Here is a 15,354-nt window from a genome sequence, read left to right as displayed (position 1 = left end):
TTCAAAACTATTGTAAAGGTATATATAAACAGACTGATATTTCATTTTCTAAATATTCATGAATTGTATTTAGAAATGTAATGTGCCCTTCATAATAGGGTCGATTGCATTTTGCAAACATCATGTTAACTTTCATAATTTATTTGTAGACTTTCAAATTTCAAAGGAACGCAATTATAAAATCTTAAAATAATAATTATTTTCCTGTCAATTATATACATTTTATTTCTTTTCCTTGCTATACTGCACTGGTATGAACACTCGTTACATTTGTAAATGAGGAAATGGGTAATAGTGGACATGCTTGTCTTTTATTCCTGTTCTCAAAGGAAAAATTTTTACCATTAAATATGATGCTTATATAAAATGCTGCAGACAACTTTATTATAATAAGGAAGTTCCTGTGTATTATTTGTTACGTAATTTTTTTTCATGAACAGTCATTGAATTTATCAGATGCTTTTTTGTTGTTGATTGCATGACTTTCTCTTCTGTCATGTTAATGTAATTAATTTCATCATTTTTTAAAATATTAAACTTGTTTTAAGCAATAACTCCCCAAAAGTAAAACAATAGCATCCTTTAAAAATATTTATTGGCTTTGATTTTATACATCTAAATTGCTTACATCCAATGAATGAATGAAATGCTGTGTAAATATTTTTTATACTACTTTTCAGGTTTTGGTATCAAAGGCTGGCTTCATAAATACAACTTGGGGATTGTTCTCTCCTTTTCTACTGTCTGGGAATTTGTGGGAAAAATGGCATTATTTATTTTTTTAAAACTTTAGTAGCAAATTTTGGCAAAGTTATCTAAGCACAGGGTTTCATTTTGAATAGTTATTAATAATCCATTCAAATACTTTCTTTTTAATGGTAATGTTCATATTTTCATTTATTTTATCAATATCAGTTAGTTTTTAGAATTGTTCAGTTTCACCTAAATTTGTAAATTGATTTGCATAAGATTATCCATAATGTTATTATAATATTATATAATGTATATAGCAATGATATGATAATATAATAATTATTATGAGACTACATTATGATTTTATTGTCTTTATGATTTGTAGTACTCTCCCATTTGTTACTAACATTTGTTATTTGTGCCTTTCTCTTCTATTCTTTTAACAAATTATTAGGGGTTTAACATTTTTAAAGTCTTTTCACAGAACAACTTGGCCTTTATAAATTATTTTAATATATGGTTGTCTTCTATTTTACTAACTCCTATTCTTATTTTAATTATATTGTTTCTTTTACTTTTTTAAAAAATTTAAATTACCATTAGTTTATTTCAATTATTTCAAATTGATTTCTTTGGTTTCTTTTTTCCTAGTACATGTATTTAAGGCAACAATTTTCTATAAACATGATAAACGTATTGATACGTAACTTTTATGTACTATTATTTTTTTTTTTTACAAATAATTTACAATACTAACTATCATTTCTTATCTGACTTCTGAGTTATTTAGTGATGCGTTGTCTTACTCAAAAAGATACGGTATTTTATAGTTACCTTTTTTCTATTGATTCTCTTTATTATGTAGTTGTCAGATTAAATTTTCTGTATGATTGCAATTTGGAAATTTACTGAAACAGGCTTTAAACCTGGCTTATGGTCATTGTTTTGCTTATGTTTTATAGAGACTTGAAAATAATGCTCATATTGCAATTTGGTGAATTTGGGTTCTTTATACATCAATTAGTTCAAGTTTGCAAGAAAGGAATTTTTGCAATAATCCATGAAAGGTGATGCTGGCCTATTAGCATATTAGTAGCATATTAGTAGCATATTAGTAGAGGAGGGTGGGGGAATTGATGGGATTTAGTAGACTTTTCAGTTTATACTTAAAGGCCCAAAAGCAAACTTTTCACATATCTTCCACTCCCCTCCCTAACAACTCCTTTAGTGATCTTTTCTATCTCAGGAAATGAGGACTCATTTCTCCTAATTGTTTAGTTCAAATATCTGGAAATCATCCTTGATACCTCTCTTTCTACAATACCTTGTATCACACTCATGGGTGAATCACATCAGTTTACCCTTAAATCATTCCCTAATACCCATTCACCTACCACCTTCTGAGTCTAAGCTGTCATTACGTTTTTGCCTACATTATCAAAATAACATCTGAATGGGCCTCCCTTCTTCCATGCTTCCCCCTTAAATATTTTTTCAATAGAAAAATATTGAGAGAGAGACAGACAGACAGACAGACAGACAGACAGACACAGAGACAGAGAGACAGAGAGACTGTTTAGATACATCAAATTGTATCAGTCTTTTCCTCAAAACCCCACATCAGTTTCCCACCTCACTAGGAATGGACCACAAGACTCCACATGATCTGCCATCACCTCCTGTGCCTGGTCCCCCCTTCCTCTTACTTTTACTGCTCTGGCCTCTTACTATTTCTTGAGTAGTCTAGGGACATACCATTTTAGTCTTTGGTATTTCTCCTCTGCTTGAAATATTCTGTCCAAAGAAATCCACATGACCGAATCTCTCACATCCTTCAGGTCATTACTCAGCATTATCTCCATGAAGTCTCCCCTGGCTGGCAACCAAATCTAAAATTCCACACCCCTACACCTCCACACATGCACTCTGCCTTCTCCCCTCTCTGTATTTCTCCTTAACATTATCACTATCATTACTTAATACCAAATGCATTTTGCTTAGTTAGGTTGTTTATTGTCTGTGTACTATGTTAGAATCTAGAATCCATCAAGCCAAGGATTTGTTTTTATTAACTGCTGTCTCCCCAGCATCTAGAACAGTATCTGTCATGTAATAGATGTTCAATAAATATCATTAAATAATGAACAAGTTAAGGATAATGGATCCCACTTCTTAGAATAAATCCAGATGATTGTTGACATAACATCTCTAATTATTAAAATAAATGTTCTGTTTTTCAGTTTGGGGGAGAGAACTGAGAAATTATAAAAGAAAAAATAGAAGTATGTATCTGTATATAAAACAGGAAAATAATTCACTTAAGCCAATATTTATTGAACACTTCATGTACCAAGTCTTTTGTTTTTAGGTGACCGATAAGAAAATTAATAAACTATGCTTCTTCACACAGTGGTTCAGAATTTGTATTTTTTTTATGTTACTATTTTGTGAACATTTCATTCATTGCAAGAAAGAAGCTATTTCAGTGGCTTCTATAATAATCTCACTGCATATTCTCAACAGCATCATGTGCCATGAAAAGCACAGGCTTCAGTTGCATGTACATCGTCCTGCAGTTGTGTGAATTTGGGTCTTTTACTTACATTCTTAGTTCCACTTTATTTCACTTGAATAATAAAACAGAGTTATTTAGCATAGTCTGTGTGTTAATACATGGAACTTGCTTAGCACAGTGGTTGTGAAATAGCAAACTATCTTTTAATTATATCAATACTCATTTTACACCTATTGTCTATTGTTTAATTTTATTATTTACAATCTTGCAAACTAAGCAGTTTCTGAGGACACCTGTAATATGAAAACATCATTAGAAGGTGATATTATTGAAAACACAAAAATTTACTCATTTTTGGCAATGGTGTATAGCAACACCTCTGCTGCTGGCAGGACCATTATTTGCTATTATACATCAGGAAAAATTTGGCCACAGGTATCAAGAGGCTTAACATTGTGGAACATACATAAAAGGGTCAAATAAAGTCTAAGATTGAAGAGTTTGAGAAGAAAAATTTCAAAATAAATTTAGTAACATAAACTGAGACTAATTTGAAAATAGTTTTGATATAAGACTGAAAGCCATGGACTTGATTTGCTAGATAATACAATGTTATTAATTTTTTTTAAAGGTTTATTCTCATAAGATTATGTAATTTATATTGAAATAGAGGGGCAGTGAAAGAACGTAGTCTATTAAGAATGTATAGCAACTGCCCAAGTGTTTAGTGAAATGTGATTGAACTACTGATAATGAAAATTTTTAAAAGTGAAAAAACTGAAAAATGTTATAAAAGAACTGGTGAAAGTTCAAGATTAATTTCTTTTTTTTTTTTACTTTTAAATTTCAGTAACTCTGAGCTTAAAACATTTCCTCTACTGAAATTTTGAATCATTTTTAACTAAAAGGGATTAAAAAGATTGATGTATTTTTATTTAAGATCCCATAATAAAAAGTCTAACAGCAGCAACAACAAAAACCTCATAGGTCATTCTGAAAATTTCATTAAACTTCAACGTAAATTTAAAAAGTAAAAAATAAAATAATGTTATATGGAATAGTCAGTTGAATCAAATCCATTAATTTGATTTTGAGAGGCTAAATTGAATTATTGAGCTCACTAATTTAATCCAGAAACAACTTCCCCTGTCATAAAGAAATTATTCACCTTTTTCAATAGCATAAACATTTCCTATAAATTTGTGCCCTCTTAATATTATGTGTGCAAAAATTTTATAATGTTCAAAATATTTCAAAATTTTACTTTTAATTAATGTTTATTGCCAGTAGCAAGTAATTAAACGTAAAATGAACTTTTGTTTGGGAGACTAGTGATTCTTTATTATGAATGGAAAATTTTAACAGAAGCTTATTTTTTCTTATAAATTTCTTCACTCCAATTTTTCAGTTTAATCAAACACAGATGGTTTGTGCAAGACTAAAATGTTTATCTTTTTTCTTTGGTGTTCATTAGAATCACAACCAATTGCTTATCAGTTGAGATTCTTTCTTTAAAGTATGCATTTGAATAATAAACTACTATAACACAATAGGGACAGATGGATGTTTACACTTAAACTGAATGATATATCATTTTCATGGTCATCATTTTTCCTTTTCAAAAGTCTCTTGGGTTTTTTCCAGTTTCTATCCACTTCATTAGTCCTCCATGAATTGTCCAACATGACAGTTATTTGATTTTACCAATCAAAGGCATCCTACTGAGTAAGTAATCACGGCCTGCTGATTCAACCTTATACTGTGGGGAATAACTGTTTCAAACTACATTATCTCCCAGTATATAATAAAAACACTTGGATTTTAAGTTGGATGGAACCTGAAATTTTTCAGCTGAAGCTTCCGACTAGCTAAAGATGTTCCACTTATGTGTAAAAATACTAAACCCTAACAATTTACTTGGGAGGCAAATAAACATCTTTATTCATTTTACATTTAAAAATTTTATGCAACTTAAATTTTTTTTTTTCCGGGAAAAAGCATGCTAGGTAATTTATCCAACTACTCGTAAACCCTGAATATCAGTATCAATATTTAACAACTATCCTCATAATTAAATTAGTGTTTTGTTGTTGCTTATGTTATTTTGTTTTATTTTGTTTTTACTTGAGATTCTGGGCCCTGTTCCACAGTTCTACATAGTTCTAGTAGGATGAAAAAGTTGACATGTTTCCAAAGCAACAACTGTATGCATATTATCCTTTTTCTTTGAAACCAGAGAAGATGTAGAAATGATCTACACATGAATGTATCATCTTTCTACTCAAACCACATTTCTAAAAATCAATTATCAAATGTCACGGAAATATTCTTTTCTTTGGTATCAACTGGTATCCACCACATTGTATATATATAATTACAGCTTTGTATTCACTGCATATATAACTCTCCTGCCTCTTAAGCTTCCATTCAAGTCATTCTTCCTAGGCTCCCTCATCTTTATCAGTAGAAAGAGAATTTAAGAGCGTTACTGGAGGAGCAATTCTTCCTTTTTGGAGTCTGGCTCAGTCTGGAAAGTGAGCTTCCACTTGTAAAATTAATTAATTCTAAATTGCATATAGAAATTGAAAGGGTCAAAATTAGAGAAGACTTTTTAAGAACTGCAAAGTGGGAGAACATATCTACTGCGTATCACACCTTTTCATAAAGCAACACAAAGTATGACATTGCAGCACTCTCATGAAGATAGGGAAATAGATCAGAATAGAGTCCAGAAACTGACACATTCGTTTTTGGATACTTGATTTTTGACAACACTGGTATTGAAAAGTAGTGGGAAGGCTTACATTTTCATTAATACTTCCAGAATGAAGGGTGTAGATATGAAAAATAAATAAGATTTGGTCACATCTGTCACACTGCACTGGAAATAATTTCTGTTGGATTATAGAGATAAACACAGATGGTATAACAACTCCTAAAAAATAGCAAGGGAGAATATCTTCATGAACTCTGAGTAGAGCTGGATTTCTTAAACCGAATTCAAATGCACTCATTGACAATAAAGATTGATAAAAATGGACTACATTAAAGATAAGGGATTCAGTACGTCAAACATAACATAAACAAAATAAAAACTGTAGCACATATAACAACAACAACAACAACAAAAACCTCATATTATCTACAAATCAATGAGAAAAGAAGAGAGAAAAATCCAGTAAATAATGACCATGGGACTTAACTAGACATTCACTAAAGTTGTCTACTTAAACAGTTAACATAGGAAAAAGGTGTTTGACTTCATTAATAATTAGGGAAATGCCACTTAGAACTAAAATAAAACACTCTTACATGCCTAGAAGAATAGCTAAAACTGAAAGCATCGTCACTGCCAGCAGGAATATACAGACAGAGGCAGAACCACCTAGGGTGTTATTTACTTGCATCTCTTGCATTTGGACTTACACAGACCTTATAACCTGCAGGAGATACATGCTTCATTTACTCTCAAAGAAATGACTGTATATGTATAAAAACACTGAGAGTAGAATTAAAAATATATTATGAACTCATTAAGAATATATTAAAACTTGATGAGAAAAAAAGAAAAGAAAGGAAAACATACTCCAATGGATAAAGTATAGGGAAGTGAGTTTAGATTCTTTAGCTCTGTACACAAATAAAGTACCAAATTAGACTTTCATAAGACAAATACAATTTCAAAGTGGAATCAGCTATATCTAATTAGAAATATAAAAGAATGAACTCTACCTCTAAGCATGTTTTCATTCAGTCATTTTACTTGCCTACGCATCTTACACATCCTAGTGGAAAAATAATTAGGTATATGTTCACATATACTTCATCTTTGAGAAGGCACACGCTCCCTTTAATATTATGTTTTTAAAAGCACTGCTTTGTTGTAGTCAAAAGAGTAATATTTTATCCTTTACAGGTCAGAGTGCAACATTATTTTGCTCAAAAATAAAAATGTTGAAATGTAAAGAAACTTTGGAAAGAAGAACTATGAAAAACGTTTTTTGAGACTGTTTTCTCTCATCTAACTGCAAGTTCGTATGCTGACAAGATCTTCCTTCCTTGCCTTGGTCCCAAGTGTTGACTTGAAATGATGCAGGGTTACCATTGAAATGGGAAGGTCTGAGACTACAGCAGCCTACTTTCCTGCAAAATAATGATAAAATGTGCCCACATTCCATGGTGTAGTGAAATAGTAAAGCATCATAAGGTAGGTACTAAAGAGACTAAACACATTTTGTCTCTCATTTGGAGTTACTAACTAAACGACACTGAGTTTTCTTCATACATATGCTATTCATATATGGCTTTAAGGAAGAAACATTTCAAAATAGTGTATGTTTTCTTTTATGAAAACTCAAGGATACTGACTGAGCTGATGAATGTTTCTCTAGGATAAATACAAAATAAATGATTTACTTTGAGCGTGGAATTTTCTTTCTCTGTTTTCTATCTAAAATGGTACTGACATTATCAAAGTATATAAAAAAGAAGATCTAACTGGCTCTGAAGAAGTAAAGTTTATTCATCCAGAAGTTGGATAAAAAGGTGGAGATACTCTTTGCTCACAGTTAGTGTTAAAAATCTTAATAGCTTTTAAATCCTAAAACTGATAGCAGTCTGGCTGATATTACAACATGAGTTCAAATATAATTTATCAACTTTTTGGTACAATTTTAAATGTTTTGCAATTTTGGTAATTTTTTTTTTTTTGAGGGAGATAATTGAAGTGAATTCATTTTCAAGTAAATTTCTCAATGTGTTTCCTCGTCTCTTTCACTTGCATTTACCAAAAGCAATAATGTGTGAATTTGTTTCAGACCTCATTTTGGAGAAGAAAACACCAAGGTAGTCCTTGAAAAGTTTTGCTTATTTGGCCTAAAAATTATATAAAATGTAGTATCTCAAATACAGCTTTGTAAATTTAACTTAATAGGTTCCAAGGAATTTAAATAAAGACTAGAGCTAATTAACATATCCATCTTCTAGTCGACATGTTTCATATACTTACTATGTGTCTGACCTTGGAGTAAATACTAGAAATTTAGTTCCTTGATGTCAACATGTTAACATATTTGCCCTAGGCTCAATGTTTGTGTTCCCCTAAAATTTATGTTGAAATCCAAGCCCTGAAAGGCAGCGAGATTAGTAAGTGGGGCCTCTGAGAGGCTCCCCCTTCATGAATGGATGAGAGCTCTCATAAAGGTCGCCACACAGAGCACCCCAGCCTGTTAGGAGATGTGAGGATACACATCAGAGCCTTCATCCAACCACACTGGCACCCTGATCTCGGACTTGCAGCCTCCAGAACAGTGAGAAATGAATTTCTGTTATTTATAAGCCATCCAGTCTGTGGTATTTTGTTACAGCAGCACCAACAGACTAAAATAATAATGGGGAAATTAATTGAACTACTTATAATGAGGTAAATAAAAAATGATGTTAAATTTCATCCCAATACAACATAGAAAGAGGTACTGATTCCAATGTGACAGAAAGGTGATAGGAGCCTGCTTGTGTGGGAGAATGGGTCTTCTAGAAGAAGGTTAGATTTCAGTTGATTCTAAAAAAAAAAAAGTTTTTCTGGGCAAAAAAATGATAATGAGCTATTCCAAATAGAAATTAAATTCAGAGCAGAGACATGGTGGATTAGGTAAGGTAATTCATTTCTGCTGACATTCAGTGAGTTAAAATCATGTCATGGATACAGCTGAATACAAGAAGGTCTGCAAAACACAGCCTGTGGTTGCGCAAAAATGACACACAATTCTCGAGAAATTATTTGACACCAATAAAGTCAGACAGTTCATGTTTCCCTTTGCCTACTGCTATGTAATATACCTCCACAAAACATAGTGGCTTAAAACTAGAATTTATCATTATTTCTCATGGCACTGAGGTTGGTCTAGGAGCAGATGGGTCTTTCATAGTTACAGTTAATCAGTGACTGAAGATGAAATCATCAGAAGACTCAACTGGGCTGAATATCAAAGATGGCCTCACGGGGTAGGCAGTTGATTGTGGCTGGGGTTAGGGGACTCAGGGCAGTCCAGTGGGGTGCCTGCACATGGAAGACAGGCAAAGGATAGGAAGCATACACCGTTAGGACCAAGAGAAACATCTAGAACAGGTTCACTTCTGTCTGATTCTGTGTCTTCCCGCAGTTAAGGTAGGAGAAAGCAGGTCCCACTTCTTGGTAGGAGAAGTTTCAAAGAATGTTCGGTCATCTTTAATACACCAGAGCTCTCCCTCTGGTCACATATTATTAATATTCTATCCTCTTTCCCCTCAAAAGTACACTCACTCCATTCCAAAACCTTTAAAGTCATCCCAATACACCATCAGCTCAGAAATCTGGATCTTATCACATAAGTTAGAGACAGGTGTTATGATAATGTGTGTTCTAAAAATCTGTGAAATAATTTGGCAAGTTGTTTGCTGTCCCCCTTCTCACTGAAAACCACTATGTAATAATAAAGACTGAGACAAGAGAGCCACAATCGACATTCCTAATCAAAAACAGGGAAATTCTTAGGAACATGGCAGTCACTGTTTCATAGAAATGCTGAACTTCAGCCTGAGAGATGTCACCCGTTCCCTGATTCAGGCTGAGTCCTGCTTCCTGGGAATATTCTCGGGCTCTCAGCTCTGTCCCATGGGCCCTTTCTGTCCTCTGTTTTATCCTTTCGGGCCCATGTTTGCAACCAAGTGGCCTCCTATGCCCGATTAGAAGACAACGGGGCTGTAAGGTATCTTCATTTGTACTATCTTTGTCCCTTTTAGTTCAAGCTATCGCTGCTTCTGATGATGTAATTCTCTTAAAAGTGTTACAGGTTTTCAATGAATATTACTACATCATTCAATTAGATAGACCCATCTGTCTTGTGAAGGACATTGTGTGAGGCTTCCTGAGACAATATCCGTAAGGTTCTTAGAAGCAGTCTGTGTGGGAGAGGAGAGGAGTAAAGCAATCCCCTGGCTTTCGGCTCGCTCAAACAGGAGGTATGGTAGCACCGCCAATCCCCCTAAGGTCTTAACCAAGGCGCTTGCAGTTCTGTGCTGGATTTGATATTTATCCTAAAGCCATTTCCTACTCTGAGAATCTTTAGCTGGTAGAGAACATGAATGAGAAACAGATACAGATTGATTTTTGCCAACCCAGGATGTCCTTGCTCATTCATATTTCCTGTATATGAGGCTCAAAAGCTGAGCAGTTCCTGCTTTAGTTCATATCTGTCATTCATATTTTCTTAGAGGCATTGAAGAGAAATGAGCTGGCACCTCCTACCTTCTGCGTAGAAATCTTCAGAGCCAGATGCATAGGTTAACTAGGCATCCTTTCTATTTCCCACATCATTGCCAAATTTTTTGTCACACATTACGAGAACATCATTTTTCTCTAACCACCAACGATAAACTCCTCTCTGTCCTCCCAGCCCTCACCAGTAATTGTGTAGAGACCTTTCCAGATTTTTATTAGGAATCTCCTCTAGTCTCATCCAACTTTGCTTCTCACATGGTCCAAAAGTCAGTGATATTTCCAGATTCTAACTTCCATTTTCTGTTGCACCACAAATTACCTCCGAATTCAGAGGTTTAAAGTCATAAGAATTTTATTTTATCTCATGATTTTGTGAGTCAGAAATCCAAGCAGGGATCATCTGGCCACATCTCTTCTCCCTGTGGTACTGACTGAGGCCACGCACAGTACACAGCTGGGGACTGTGGTGGGCTAGTCTGGGGGCACCTAAGGAGCTTCACCCCTGGGTCCAATGCAGACTCAGCTTAGACTGTTACCCATAGCAACAAGGCATGGCCTTCAAGCATGGATGTCGGAACAGTCAGACTGCTTGTAGTGGATGAGGGCTGCTGAAAAGGAAAGTCCCCAGGGGCAGATATGGAAGTTGCCAGTCTATTTGGCCTCAGCCTGGACACTGGCGCTGTATCACCTTATCATTTTGCATTGAAAAAAGTAGTCACGAAGCCTATCTAGATGGGGGGATATTTGTAAAGGAATTAGCATCTCTATTTAATCTATCACATGCTGTGGGGGCAGAGCCCCAGAACGTAGTTTCCAGGCTCTCGGCCTCACATAGACAGGTGCCTGGCTCAGGTAGTAAATGGCCATCAACTGTGATTGCATGGCCATCAGCTGTGGCTAGTTGGCCGTCAGCTGTAACCAGTGAGCCATTGGCCACTAATATAACTGCTGTGGCTACGCTAGGAGAGAAGAGAGAAAGAATGGGGGCTAGCAAGAAGATGGCGGCTGGGCTGGCAAGCATGGATGGCGGTTTGCGGACAGTGTGGATCCAGCCTCCAGTGAGAGTATAGTGCCGCCAGAGAGAATATAGTGGTATGACTCCCCTACCTATGGCTCCGTGGGTGTTCCTTTTTGGCCTCACCATATCCTGCGTTCTTGTATGGGGAGCGGGAGCAGAGACCCCACAGGCCGCCCTGCACGACAAATGGCGCAGCGAGCAGGGTCTCCCACATGACACATGCGTATTTGGAAAATGTGGTCCTCGGAGTGTATAAGGAAGGAGCAGGAGACTAGGGCAACAGGTGAAAATTGGAATTACAGCAATCTTGAAGGTCATGAAAAAGAGCTTGCACTTTAACCCTGAAACCAATGGGGAAATATCAGATATCTTTTTGTCAGAGAATTATAAATATTGACATTAAGTAAGAAATTTGATGGTGACAGGAAAGAGAAATGGGGCATAGTCTTGATGAAAAGGTAAATCTGAATAAAGGTTGATACATTTTTGTTTTTTCTTTACTTTTAATGGTGGGGCAGATTTACACTTGATTTTACGCTTTTGGGAAGGAGCCTATATGGGAGGGGGATTAATAGATAAGAGTAAGGGGATAACTGACAGGAGAAGGTCCTGGGGTGAAACCAGAGGAAATGGGATCGCTAGTACAAGGTGGCAGGATTAGTCTTGCAAAGAAATAAGTTTGCTCTTTTCCTGGAGTCCAAAAGAATGTGGTAATCATGACTAAACTATTAACAAATTTGAATTGATGTATGGGATAGGCTGAAAATTTTATCCATTTTTCTAATCCCTGGATCCTGTGAATGTTACATGACATGACACAAAAAAAACAAAACAATGTCTTGGCAGCTGTGATTAAGGATTCTGAAGTGATGAGATTACCCTGGATTATACAGGTGGGTCCTATAGACACTCACCTGTATCCTTATATGCAGGAGGCGAAGGGAGATTACACAGAGGAGCAGGCAAGGTGGAGACAGAGCAGAGAGGTGTGAGGAGGGTCCTGGAAGACGACTGATAAAGCCAACAACCAAGGCATGCTGACACTCGGGAGCTGGAGCTGTAAGGAAGGTGCCCTCTTCTTGCTGCTCCGCGGGCACTGCAGCTGTGCCAGCACCTGGACTTGGGCCTCCTGGTCTCCAGAACTCTGAGAGGATCAATTTCTGTTGTTTTAAGACTCAACTTTTATGGCATTTTTTTTACATCAGCCACAGAAAAAGGGTATAGAATGGATTAGAATTATACAACTATACTTTGTCATTCCAGTTTTTGAAATCTCATAAATGCAGTCCAGACTTGACAGCCTCCGAGTCTGGTCAAGATGGAGGCCTTGGTGTCCAGGAGAAAGTGCTGGGCTCAGATCCTGACTTGGCCCTTCATTTACATAGTGAGTCTAGACAAATTAATTAACCCCTCTACATCTCAGTTTTCTCAATTGTAAAATAGAAATGAAAATACTACCTATTTACAATGTTATTAGGAAGATAAAATATACAATGTATATATAGCAGCAAGTACAGTGCAAACATATTATTAAAAATAACTGAGTGTGACTCATACAGAGCACAAATTCATGGTCACCAGATGGGAGGGGGAGGTGGGGCCGGGTGAGAAAGATGAAGGGATTAAGAAGTACAAATTGGCAGTATAACAAAATAGTCATGGGGGTGTCAAGTACAACATAAAGAATATAGTCAATAATGTTGCAACAACTATGTATGGTGCCGGGTGGGTAGCAGACTAATGGTGGGGGTGGGGAGGGAGATCACTGTATAATGATACCAGGGTCTGATAATGAAGTTCACAAAGATGTTGCTAATCTTTTTTTTTTTTTTTTTTTTTTTGATATCGCAGGGATTATTCATAATGAATTTGTACCAATTAGACAAACAGTTAACCAACTTTACTATTTGGAAGTGCTGAAAAGGCTGCATGAAAAAGTTAGAAGACCCAAACTTTTCACCAAGAATTCATGGCTCTTGCATCACGACAATGCACCAGCTCACACAGCACTGTCTGTGAGGGAGTAAACAAATAACTGTATTGGAACACCCTCCCTACTCACCTGATCTGGCCTCCAATGACTTCTTTCTTTACCCAAAGATAAAGGAAATAGTGAAAGGAAGACAGTTTGATGACATTCAGGACATCAAGGTAAGATGATAACAGCTTTAATGGCCATTCCAGAAAAAGAGTTTCAAAATGGCTTTGAAGGGTGGACTAGGCACTGGCATCAGTGCATAGCTTCCCAAGGGGAGTACTTCAAAGGTGACCATAGTGATATTCAGCAATGAGGTATGTAGCACTTTTTCTAGGATAAGTTTGTGAACTTAATTGTCAGACCTCATACGTCTAACCACTATGCTATACACCTGAAACTAAACTAATATAAAATAATATTGAATGTCAACTGTAACTGAAAAAGATACATAATTTTTAAAAATAACTGAATGTGTGTGTTTGTATATGTGTGTGAGTGAGTGCATGTGAGTGTACGTGTGTGTGTGTGTGTGTGTGTGTGAGTGTGTGGTGGAGGGAAGCGCACACATAGCCTAGAGATAGTACACAGATCATCATGGTTGATTTGGGGCTTTGGAGTCAAGTTCTCTATGTTCAATTTCTGGGATTACTGCTTTCTGGGTTTGTAACCTTAGACAAGTTATTTAACTTCACTATGCTTCAGTTTTATTCTTTAAAAAATGGTAATTATAAAATCTATTAAATGGTACTGTTTTGTTGATAAAGAAATTGTATAATTATAATCCACTGGTAAAGTGCCTGGAGGTTTGTAAAGACCTAACATGTACACTGATACTTTACTGCAGCCTAAGGAAGATCTAAATGGTGCTTAATTTTTACAAGGACTCTCTTTCTCCATTCAGAGTTTTCCATTTTAATTTGAATGATCCATCATCATCTATGTTAATTCTATTTGTTCTGATTCATAGACCAGTATATAGATATAGCCCAAACCTGGGAATATAAGGTGTCTTACTATTTATATGAGCCAAGTAAGCAACTGGTAGAGGTAATGTGAAGTACTAATTCATTATTTTATCATTCTGTACTCTGAAAAATGGTCTTCATCAAAATTTAAATTACCTTATGGCTCCCATGAACTGAGAGGTAAGAAACCTATGTGAAAGTTAGGTATTTGTGGTTAATTCTTCTGAAACCTGTAGTATTAAATATAAAATTACTCTCATCATTGAGGTTAATTGCTCTCATTTTATCTCCAGTCACACTGATTATAATTGAGTGATCAGGAAATCTTTAAATAGCATGTGGCTTTTCTTATAATTTCCCTTTAAATACCCAACCCATAAGGATACTTCATTTGAAATCAACCAAATGGATATATTGTGCTAATTTTATCACAACTATTACCACATAATTAAAACTGTGCATGTTACATTTGATATGTGTATGTTTCTTTTTAATGAAAACAACAAAACCTCAGATGTTGAAAGAGAGCTATGAATTAGTCTAAAGCACCACATCTGCAAAATTTCAACCTACAGTTTCCTATTTCCCTGCTCATGCTGCTCACTCTTACTCTTAGGGAGCACCTGGTGACCCGTTCTGCTGGAGGAAGGGAATGGTAGCTAGTAAGAAACTCAGAGAAAACGATCTACATCGATCAGTAAATGTAAACCTCTCATTTCAGGCAAAGGACAGAAGACGGGTGGGGGGAAGGGATACTAAAAATAAGGGAGAAAGAAGAGTTAGATTTGAAATTTTAGTAGTAACATAGATAAAAATAAATAAGACAAAGAAGGCAAAATACCTGTCCGGTAAATAGCGAGTCATTATAAACAGGGCATGTCATTAGCAGTGCCTGGGGCAACGCACAGTCCCATCTTCTGACCTTGG

Source organism: Rhinolophus sinicus, linkage group LG07, assembly GCF_036562045.2.
Source record: "Rhinolophus sinicus isolate RSC01 linkage group LG07, ASM3656204v1, whole genome shotgun sequence".
In the NCBI taxonomy this organism is placed as follows: domain Eukaryota; kingdom Metazoa; phylum Chordata; class Mammalia; order Chiroptera; family Rhinolophidae; genus Rhinolophus; species Rhinolophus sinicus.
This window is presented reverse-complemented; position numbering follows the sequence as displayed.